Consider the following 12,397-nt stretch of genomic DNA (forward strand, 5'->3'; position numbering starts at 1 on the left):
TGGACCTCAACTGAACTTCTGAGAGAACGAGAAAGTCCCACTTGGCATCCTGTTACACACAGTGACTGCAGGCCAACGATGCACCAAATTATAGAGTGAGATGATGCCTCCTCACCTTCTGTCTCTGGTGCCTAATGACCTCCCACCACACCATCACCTGAGCCAGTGGATGCTCAGGTCCTGCCTGCCTCAACCACTGTTCTAGTGCCCATTCTGTGACTCACATCCTTTTGAAAATATCCCGTGTCCCATTCTCCCAGTGCTCTGCCTGGGACCTGGCACTAAGGGGTTCTTGGGCCTTAGCTCTCCAAAGTAAGGTATTTGTATTTTAACAGAGATGTGCTCCTAAGTTTAACAGAAAAAGTAGCTCTGAAGGTAAGGATTTTAGACGTGGTAACAGGTCAAGGGCATATATTTGTAGACGAGTTGGACTTTCAGTGCCTTCCCAATGAGAGGAGACCATGTAGGCAGTAACTAAGGTCAGGACAAGCCCGTTCCTCATTTACGGAGAACATCAGTCAACTCCGAGTGAAAGAAAGCATTGTCCTTTCCCAACTCCTTTCATGCTGTGGCTCCTGACTCCTGTGACATCTCAGTGCAGAAAGTTGCTTGTCAAGCAAGACTCTCTCCTCTTGTTGGGGGGATCTCTCAATGATAATTGGTATATAACTTAAAAAGCACCAAGAGATTATGAAAGAAAATAAAATCCCAGGATTAGATCCCTGAAGTAGATATATATTTGAATTGGATGGAAAGTTTCTCCAGCCTCCTCTGAAATCACTGTGGTACTTATTGTGAGATTTGGGGGGCGAGCAGAGGGTGAACCAGAGAAGGCCATGCAATGTGGATGAGGATCAAGTAGGGTGACAATATAATTTATTGTCCAAACTGGGACGCTTCTGAGAGTGAAAAGGGACACTCTGGCATAATAATGTTGGGACAGTAGTTATAGACTGGGACTGTCCCAGGCAAACTGAGACATAGGTCATCCTACTTCCTACGGGTTGCAACGATGATGGAGTAAGAACCTGCATGTCACATGGGTCATCATCCTCACCATACTGCTTAAGCAACTTCAGGGCCCACTTTAGCAACTGGAAGGGGGCTGGCAATTGGGAATAGCATGTAAAGTTCAAAATCACCCCCTGGGATGTTGTGGCAATATCAACTTGCTAAAAACTTTCTAGATGCTTATGCTCACTTTCTATATTTTTCTCTTCTCACAGACCACACTTTGAGTCGCATTGAAGGCTACACATGTAGTAGATTTGAGGTTCCTTATTAGGTAAAGGAGAGGCAAAATTTCTTCTTAGTAGGGACTGTAACCAGGAGGAGAGTCATAGAGGAGAGCTGAGCCCTGGGCTCTTAGGAGTGAAGAGACTGTAATGAGGTAGATACGTGGCTTTCAGAATGATAGAAGGATAAAGAAGAACAAAGTCACAGAGGTCAAAAATGGAGATGCTTTTTAGTGGTCACACCAGTCAAATGAGACACAGAGTTGTCATGAAGGAACAAATGGAAAAATCCAAAATGTCAAGGAGATAAAAGCTATTTATTGGGATCATGGTTATTCAGTGGAGGTAGGGTCTATGGAAGTCCCCCCTCATCTCCACGTGTTCATCACTCTCCAAAGATGACTGCCCTCACGAGTGATTATTCACTTTATGAAATGATTCCCTTAAAGGTTTGTGTCTCCCACTGTACAATTTTTTTGTAATGTGGTTTTATTCTATTTGGGAATAGATCCATAACTTGAACACCTCTAAGTCATCTAGAGACATTCTTCAATGGAAATAAAATTATATATGCCCCCTCTCATGAAACTCCAAGAACTGGAAAATTCTGTGAAAAATCCATGTACTGGTGCCCATTTTTCTAAGAATTCCAAGAATTATGCTCCTTGGGTCACTCTCACCTTCTGCTTCACTTTGCGTGTCCCAGGGCGGCTCAGTGATGCTCTTGCAGATGGTTCTAGCTCTCTGTGGTTCATGTCATCCCACACTGTCAATCCAGAGACTACTCCTTTCTCACACAATGTAGGATGGGGGGCAGGATGAAGTTCTTTGCCTTCTTTACTTACTCTCTCCTCTGTGTGTCCTTCCTCTGTGCCTCCCTGAATCCCACCCTGACCACTGGGACAGGGGCTCTTTCAGCACAGTAATGCCCAGGATTATGCTATGTGAAGGAAGTCACCTTGGTCGGGGAGAGGTCTGGGTCTTGAGGGTGCTCACGACCAAGGGTGCTCACGACCAAGTGTGCTCAAGACAGAGGGCCAGTTGCAGTCCTTCTCAGATGGAGCCAGGCATGGGTGGCCCAGACTTAGACACAGAAACAGAGGCAGACTGGATCCAGGATCAGGTCAGGTGCACAGAAGGGTGTAAGAGGAGGAGAATGAGAGAGAGACCAAAGGAGAAATGGTTTCCTGGAGCCCACCCAAGTGGACACTATACGTACGGAAGATCACCTGAAGGTGATGGTGATCATTTGCCTTGCACTGTGCTCTGAACTCCCTGTGTGCCCAGGATCAGCCCGTCTTCTTCCTGATGAGGGTTCAGCTGCTCAGTTGCCTCAAGCAGCTCAGATTCTAGCAGACTTTAAAATAGCAACCTTTTGCCCTTCCACCTGTTTATTTTGTTAAGATGAGGGCCACCTGAGACAACAATACAGGGACACAGAGAGATGATTTAGAAATGGGAACCACCCCAGAGTGTCTCCGAGTCCCTCAGTAAACCAGCCCGCATTCTCCATCTGTCCTCTTGTCCCTTCCTGTTGGCAGCAATATCAGGGCATTATATATGGCCCGGGGGACAAGAGGGGCTGCTCAGAAGAGAGAGCAGAGGGGAAGCTGTGACAGACGTGGCAACTGAAACAAGAATCAGATTCTCTGGTATGCTTTCTATTCCCAGGTGGCTGGATTATCTCACAGGATTCTGGTTTCCATCTCAGACCTTAATGGTCTTTCAGGATGCACAAGATTGATATAAGGCTCCTAGGGGGAGGTGACGTAGTTCTGAGCTGCTGGAGTTGAGCCATAGTCACTGATGGGTCACATTGACCCTTGTCATCCCTGTCTACCAGCATGTGAAGTCAGGTTTGCAAAATGTGGGATGTGTTCTCTCTGCAGTCTATACCAGTGGTGGTAGGTAACTTGAAGCTCCCTGGGTGATGTCGAGAACCAGGTTCTACACCTTCTCTTGTAGCTGGGCCAGCCCCATTCTCTAGTCTCTCTTCCCTTGCCGTAAGCAGCTTCATTTTCTTAAGCCAAAACCCAAATATCAGAAAAATGAAAATGAGAGTCCTGACCACTAACCATGCAACCAAAGAAATAAGGTCACAAAACACAATGGGCAGAAGCTGCCTCAAGAAGGTCCTTAGGTTTTTCATGGTTCCTACTTTATAGAGCCTTGGGGGCTCTGAAAGAACTTACCTGAGCTACTTCTGAAGGCCTGATATCCCAAAGGGCTAGCAGAACCTGAGAAGGAGGTAAGAGCAGAAACATGAAGAGAAGAAGAAAACTTAGGGAGGAAAGTGAGACCAGAGATAGAAGGAGGATGAAGTCAGTTGCCTGGCAATCTCGGAATGTTGTCACCAGGCAGCCTGGCTGAGGATCTGGGAAAAAGACTGTTACCTGGCTCCCAACGGACTTTCTCTCCTTCTTCCTTTCATTACTAGAACCCTTCAAGTTTTATCTCCTCAGCTAAAGACTACAATTCCTAGCCTTTCTTGCAACCAGGTGTGGCCATATGTCTAAGTTCTGTCCGATGGGAAGATTGCAAGTGATGTATGCAACTCTAGTTGGATACTCAATGGGAGCTGCCTGCCCATCACTTCTTTTCCCTTCTCATTGGCAGGGGGTGGTCGTGTTGAACTCTTCCTGACCATGCAGGTAGAAAGAGCATTAGTGGGATGGGGGAGCAATAGAATGGGATTAATGCTCTTAAAAAAGAGATCCCAGAGAACTCTCCTGCCCCTTTGCCCTGTGAAGATACAGTGAGAAGACAGCTGTCTATGAAGTGGAGCCTCACCAGACACTGACTCTGCTGTTCTTGGACTTCTCAGCCTCCAGAACTGTGAGAAATAAATGCCTGTTGTTTAAGCCACCAGGTCTATAGTAGTTGACCAGTCTATGGCAGCTTGACCAGACTGAGACACATGTCTTTTGATTATATGACAATCTTTTACATCCTTTCCCCCTTTACCATTAGCCTTCAGTGGAACCTCTGCAGATGTAGAAAGGATATTTGGGACTTGCCATCTTCCAACACATTGTGCTGCATTACAGGAAGTTTCCAGAATCCAAGAGACTGAAATACACTGGCTCAACAGAGTGAGCCCAGGACATTTAAATGTATCTGACAGGAGAGTAGAGTAGAGAGAGTAGAGGCTACCAACACGATACCCACCAGCTTGCAAAATTACTGAACGTTTAACAGTCAGCTCTTGTAAGCCTGCACATCATTAAGTTACAGAGGCTGGGAAGTCCAAGATCAAGGTTCCAGCACATCACTGAGTAGATTAATACTCTGAAATACTAGACAGCAATAAAAATGAATGAACCATGGGTACATGCACCAGTGTGGATAAATCTCACAAATAAAACGTTGAGCAAAATAAATCACAAAAGAATATACAGAGTATGATTCCATTTTTATAAAGTTCAAAATAGGCCAAATTAAATTGGAATGTTTAGGGATGCATACTTAGGTGGTAAAAGTACAAAGAATAGCAAGAGATCGATCACCATAAAAGTGAGGATATGGTTAACTCTCATGGAGAAGACAATGAATATAAATGGGAGAGGGCATGTGATGGACTTCTTCGGTGCTGCTGATGTTCCGTTTTCTGACCTTGGTGGAATTATATGGGTATTCTCTTTACAAGTATTTGTTAGATTAGACATATGGGTTGTGTGCATCTTTATGTGCATAGGTTAACATCAGTGGTGTGCTGGAGCCTGTTGGTTCTGGCTCATACCAGCTTGTGAATCCAATTGCGGTCTTTCTTCCCAATTCCACATTTAGTGACGCATGTTGGTAGCTAGAAATCAGTCACGGTAGGAATGGTCACACCACCGTAGTTGGCCAACACAACAACTCAGGGCTTTTTCTTTTTTTCTGGAGAACTGGTTTAACAGCACACCACTGGTTAAATGTAAGAATAAATTTCTTAAAATATGACCTCAAAATTGGCTTGTTTAGGCAGATCTTTTCTCAAGGCTGAATCCACTCCACAATTTCAAGGCAAAAGCGGCAGTTTTTAAAAAAACTAAACATGACAGGATTCCTACCATGAAAAAAGGCTCGAGAGTTAGATAAAGAGGACAGGTTGAGAGAACTATAAAGTGTCTGGGACACTTAATTATTTGATGTATAACAAAAATCATTACACTGATGATAAAATTAAGGATCCTATCTGAGAACCCATCGTCTTTCCTTCCAGAAAATGTTCTTGATGAATACTTTGCAAGATGGTAAAAGATACAGTGGACCGGGAACTTTTTTGGTCTACCATTCATTTTTACTGTCTCAGTAAATTTACACCAAAAGTGGCCCAAAACGTTATACTATACCAACTCTCTGGCAATATTCCGAGCAGCTCTTCTTAGTAATTACCTGTCATAACTCGTAAAGCGGTGAAAAGACTCTTGTTATTTTCTACATATTTATGAGTCTATTCTCTTAAAAATTTATGACCCTAATATAGAGTTATAGAGTTATTTCAGCTGACTAGATAATAAATGATTTAAAATCTTATTTTATATTAAAGTAAGCTCACATCTAATATGATATAGAACAAGAAAAATTTCAGTAGTTTTCAAGGTAAGTCATAAGTCTGCAGAGAAATTTTGGGCTTGTGGATGGCTTCTTTAGACAGTGACTTCATATCCCTTGACAGGCAAGGAGGTGGTGCAGGAGGCACATAGCTATATTTCAGTGGAAAAGTTTCCACTGCTAGGGAAAGAACCCAATGGGGAAAAAAAATTTAATTATAAAGTATTATTATCATTATAGTTAAAGTAGGAATTTAAAAATAAGGGATTTGGTTAGATGTTAATATCCTTATATATAAACCTGCAATGTGGAAACTTGGCTTGACCAGAAAATGTTGCTTTCATTGAGGGAGGGGTGTGAGGAGTAGGGGTGTGAGAGGTCTCTTACTTCTTCAATGATTCTGATTCGTTTTCATTTAAGACCTAAGTATTTGGACAGCAAAGGATCTAAACAAGATAACCATAGAGTTTTGTTATTTTCCCACTGGTTCTTGAGAAAAGCGGTTTACCTTGAGTTGGGTGGGATGGAGATGGAAGAGATTTGCATATGGCGAAGTTCTATGTTTGGTGATAACTAGGACATTGGAATAAATTCAGAGTTGGCAAGTGGAATCTACATCACAGGTGAGTCAGAGCCTCAGGTTGTGGGTGTCTCTCCCCCAAGGTCTCACCCACCACTTTCCTTTCCTGCTCTACCAGCCTGGCAATTCCACAATGAGCCCATCTCACTGCTATTGCTTGGCCGTATGCTTCTCAGCTCCCAACTCTTTTTGATGTTGTTGGGCAGGATTTGATTCTTATTCATTGTAACTTGAGGTAAAACAAGCAGAGCATTCATTCCTCACCATATTTCATATCGTGCTGCCAGTGGCAGTTCCTCCCCACGATGTCATGAGGATTACCATCACGATGTTTCCCAGGAGTCAAAGGAGAAAGAACTGAGTTCCACCCCCAAGCTCTGTCAGCCATCATAAAAAGGGGAACTACCTCCCTTAATTAAGGAACCTCTTTTTCTAGAAATCTCCTTGTTGCGTTTGCACAAAATTACTTCTAAATATAAGGCTAGAATTACTTAGCAGCATGCCCCCTTAGGTTGGCTGACTTTTCCACTAAATTATTTCCAATACAATCATGGTATACCATAATGTGAGAATGTGTTGAAATCAAACCATGGGCATTGTTGCTCCAGACTTAGTTCTGATATTCCAAGCAATAGAAGAGAATTATTTCAGAACTATTTTCAGTCAAAGCTGGTTTGTGGGAAGAAGAGAGCAGTTGATCAGAATTATTGGTGGAGCTCTTCAAAGACCAAAATATACATTCCAATCTAAGCCTACATCCAAACTTTTTCTCAGTTAGAATTTCTTGAAGTATGAGATAGGCAATTTTGTTTTAAAAAGTTGATTCTGATATGCACTCCCTGATGGAGAGGTATGCTAAATACGAATGCTGATTTACTGGAACATGAGGACAAGAGGACAATGGAGCCTTCTTCCCCATCCTTCTAGTAACTTAAAACATTCAACAAAGCTCCCATGCTAGACCTTATGAAAGAGAGAAGAAAGAATGCCTGCCCTCAAGAAGCTTATGCTCCAGTGGAACAGTTGAGAACTCAAACATGAGACGCATGAACAGAAGTTTATAATGCAAAGCAGAATGGGGCAATTCCTACAGATCTCCTGATCCCTAAGAAGCATAATTACCCTCCCACCCACCCACAGGGCCAAAGAATTTTGAGGTGTCACCTCAGTGAGGCTACGAGGGCACACTGGGTCAAAAGTAGTGTGGATAAGTCAATCAGGCATCAGAGGTTGGTGTCTTCAACCACAGCAGACCAAGAGGTTTTGTTACTGAAACCAAAGTGGGTTCCCTCCTGATGAGTTAAATCGGACTCTCCACTAGAAGTAGTAGTCTCACAAAGTAAGGGATATTTGCAGCAAATAGGAGACCATGGGGAATCATTTCCAGAGTCATGGCGTCCCCAAACAAAGGGAAGCAGGGACCTTTTATTTCGGGTGGGGAATGAATATTCAAAAGGGAGAGGTGGGTATTCACTTGCACAGGCTCCGTTCGAAAACATGCTTCCACATACACTGCAGGTTACGGGAATAAGGCCTAAGATTCTCCTGGAGAGATCGCAGCATCGAACATAAGGCAAAGGTCATAAGCATAGCTCTTGTAGTGAGGCTTGGTCTGGTTCAAGGTGGTTGGTGATTGCATTCTCTTAACATAATGAAAGGGGAAAAAACAATTTGGAAAAACAATTCAATTCTTCCAAACCCGTCCTTGACTTCCTCAGGGCAGCTAGTTGGTGACAGTTTCCCACTTTCATAGTCAGAGGAGTGCACAGAGTGGGAGACAGAGGCCTCTTCCAGGGGAAGCACTGGACCCCTAGCCCCGCAAATGACACACAAAGACCTTCATCTCTTCTACATGCAGAAGCCCTTGTGAGATGGCAGAGGGCTGGACGAGATGTTGTGTGCTCTCCTGCTAGAACCACTGAGCAACTGTGTGGTTCACCCAGAGACCCTTAGGGCATCCCCCACTCTTTCTGACCTCACGGCCATCCTAATTAATTCAGTCTCTCTCCTTAGGCAATATATGCTCACACGTTTGGGATGAGCAAGCAGCGCATTTCTTCTTTGGAGCAGACATATGTTTTCTCAAAATATTTTCCCTTGGAAAACCACCCACATCCTGGTCTATTGAACGCTGGTCAGTCCAAGTGAATGGGTGAGGAGTGACCCCCACCCTTTGCCCCAGGGGTGGGCATGTGATAAACACAAGCCAAACCTAGTACTCAATTTCCTTGACCACAGTGCTTCAGAGGTAGATGTGTAGCTCAAGCCAGAAAAATCAGCCTTCCTGCTTTCTGGAGCTCTCAGAAGGGACTTTCTCTCTTCCACTGGGATCAAAGATCTTTAGGGCCCCTGGAGCTGCCAGGAGCCATTTTCCCCTCCATTTAGAATGACCTGGATGGAGAAAAAAAGAGCTAAGAAATAGAGAGAGAGATCCTTGCATACATCTAATCACGGCGTAAATATACGGACTTTTCAGTTTATGTAAACCAATTAATTTCCTTTTTTTTGTTTTTGCTTGAATTCATTTGAGTTGGGTTTTCTACATCTGGAACAAAAAGAGTTCTGACTAATATATCTATGATGGTCATCAGATTTATCTAATAAAAATACAGGAAGCACAATTGAATTTGAATAATTTCTTAGTGTATGTCCCAAATATTACATAGCGGGTACTTATACTAAAAAAAGAAATTCACTGTTTACCTGAAATTCACATTTAACTGGACATTCAATATTTTATCTGTCAATCCTATCTGGGATATATAATTTGTATCAAAAGTGTTTTTAGGGGCCGGCCCGGTAGCGCAGTGGTTAAGTTCGCATGTTCTGCTTCGGCAGCCCGGGGTTCACCAGTTTGGGTCCCAGGTGCAGACATGGCACTGCTTGGCACACCATGCTGTGGTAGGCAGCCCACATATAAAGAAGAGGAAGATGGGCATGGATGTTAGCTCAGGGCCAATCTTCCTCAAAAAAAAGAAAAAAATATTTTTAAATCCTCTGCTCAAAAGGGAAGAGATCAATGTTGATGCAAATAACCAATAACCGCTCTATAGATAAGAAAGGTGAGTTTTACTTGAGCCAAGCTGAGGACTCCTAGCCCAGGGAGGCAGTCTCCACATAGGAAGAAAATGTTCTGGAGACCATGGTTTTCAGTACAGTTTTGTACCTTTTAGAACAAAGAACATACAAATATGCCCAAGATAAATATTCATCAAAATTTCAAAGAGATATTTAGTTACAGATTATTAGCAGGTCAACATGACCATGACGTCCAAGAAGGGAAACTTCAGGAGTACTGATGCTGTAGGAAAGGAAGTAAGCATTCTTATCTTCAAAGAGTGCATTCTTTTACTTTGAGATAATGTTTAATGCATTTTGTACTTTAAAGGTTAAAGTAGATGTACAATGTATGTTTGACAGGCCATAAGTCAGGCTTTTCAGTTCAGGTCGACTCAGGTTTAAATTAAAACAGCTACCCTATGTACCTCAAAATGTGAAGAGTTCTTGTCCTTAATCAACTGCTGGATTTGCCCTTGACAAAACATGGATATTGGGGCTGGCCTGGCAGTCTAGTGGTTAAGTTTTCTCCCTCTGCTTTGATGGCCTGAGGTTTGCTGGTTCAGATACTGGGCACGGACCTATGCACGGCTTATCGAGCCATGCTATGGTGGCATCGCACATATAAAATAGAGGAAGATGGGCACGGATGTTAGCTCAGGGCCAGTCTTCCTCAGCAAAAAGAAAAAAAAAGAAAAAGAAAAAGAACATGGCTAGAAGATGAGGAACATTTCTACAGACACCACAGACAGACGTGTCCTGATGAAACCTTTCTCCTCCAAGTCATCTGTTTCCTATAAGCCAGATGAGGACGGTAAGGAGTTCCAGGGTCAAGCTAATTTAATCTTCATCAAATCTAGAAATGCTTCAGCTGGGCCAGGGACTCCCACTTTCCCCATACACTGGAATCACCTGAGGGAGCTTTCAAACTTCCCATGCACAGTTCACACAGCTCAGACCAATCACATCAGAAGCAGCAAAGACTCCCACGGGTGATCTCAACGTGCAGCCACTGCCGAGAACCACAGAGCTAGGCCCTTGAGAAGATTCAGCCAAACTGCAGGAGTTCAAACAAGAAGTGAGAAGTGTGGTCCCCAGGCCCCCCTCCTTCCTCTGAGCAGCTACCAGGAGTGAGCAGTTCACCCTCAGATGAGATTAGCCCACCGGTAGCTTGACTGTCGGATATCCTGGTGGCACCCCTGCCACAGGGCGTTGGGCCTTCCTGTCCCACGTGACTAGCAGGTGTTTGGGTTGCCGGGAAGTGGGCAAGGGGGCCCATCCTTGCTCAGAGTCCGCTCCAGAATAAACAAAGCATCGGACAGAGCATGTGAATTTCATGCCTCCACACAGCTCACTGCAGGTTCCCAGCGCAGAGAAAAAAATTGCATTAGCGAGCTGATGGGGAGGGAGGGGCTGGGTGAGGCAGGGTGGGGGAAAGCGTGCTAGATGAGTTTCTGTGATAATCAACAACAGCCTTTCTTTCCTTCTCTGTGTGCAGACAACCCACCCCTCAGGTCTAGACCTGCCAGGGCGCATCCCAACTGGCTCCAGGTCCTAAGTCATTGCACCTCGTTCTCAGAGGAGCAGAGATTCCTCAGAGCCTCCAAGTCAGCAACAAGGTACCTGGGAGGGAGGGCTCCTCCTCCACCCCCAAATCTGCCTCACCTATTCTTCAGCCCGCCAACACGATCTCTGCCCCAGCACACCCCTCCACCGTTAAGGGGGGAAACCATATCTATTGAGCAGTTTTAGGTTCACAGCAAAACTGAGCAGAAGGTACAGAGAGTTCCTGTATACCCCCTGCCCCTACACAAGCATAGCCTCCCCCATTATCAACATCCCCCACCCCAGTGGTACAGTGTTACAACTGATGAACCTACATTGACTTATCATTATCCCCAAAGTCCACAGTTTACATTAGGGTTCACTATTGGTATGGTACATTCTATGGGTTTGGACAAATGTATTATGGGATGTATCCACCATTATAGTGTCATTCAGAGTAGTTTCACTTCCCTAAGATTCCCCTATGCTCTGCCAATTCATCCTCCCTTCCCAATTCATCCTCCCTTCCCGTTAATCCTTGGCAACCACATCCTAACCATGTCCATTCTTTTTTTTTTTTTTTTTTTGAGGAAGATTAGCCCTGAGCTAACTACTGGGCAATCCTCCTCTTTTTGCTGAGGAAAACTGGCCCTGAGCTAACATCCGTGCCCATTTCCTCCACTTTATACATGGGACGCCTGCCACAGCGTGGCTTTCGTCAAGCGGTGCCATGTCCACACCCGGGATCCGGGCCAGCAAACCCCAGGCCACCGAGAAGTGGAACATGCGAACTTAACTGCTGCACCACCAGGCAGGCCCACCATGTCCATTCTTGATTAGGTCCTCAATGCTCCGGGCATTCTCCTAGGCATCCTGAATGCATTAGATACACACAATTGGCCAATGGAAAGGAAACATCTGGAACTGTCACTGATTAAATTGACTTGAAACATTGCCCCTTCCAGCTGTTATGAATATCTCTAGTGGGACAAGCACCATTAAAACGGAAGGCTAGGTAATCATTTCATAACATGTAAGTCAAACCCTTATGCTGTACGCCTGAAACTCGTACAGTGTTGTATGTCAATTATATCAATAAAACTAGGGAAAAAACCCCTGAAGACTGGGTGAACATGTGTCCTAGTGGTAGGATGACACTAAGGTGACACTTAGCTGACACTAAGGCCAAGTCCAGGGCAGGCTGGTGGATTCGTCTCCCCAATGGCAGCAAGTGGGTTCCGGCCATTTTGCACTGCTGCCCTTATAAGCTAGGCTGGAAGACTCAGCTCTAAACCAATACCTTTTCAAGTTTAAAAGCCCTCTGCCTGGACACAAGAGGAAAGACAAGCAAGGGGATAAGACCATAGAGGGACGATTTTGAACTCTATTCCAGGTGGACCTTGAGATGAAAGTGACAAAGCCCTGCCTGCTGGGAACCCCACCT

The sequence above is a fragment of the Equus caballus genome, chromosome 29 (assembly GCF_041296265.1).
Source record: "Equus caballus isolate H_3958 breed thoroughbred chromosome 29, TB-T2T, whole genome shotgun sequence".
Taxonomy (NCBI): domain Eukaryota; kingdom Metazoa; phylum Chordata; class Mammalia; order Perissodactyla; family Equidae; genus Equus; species Equus caballus.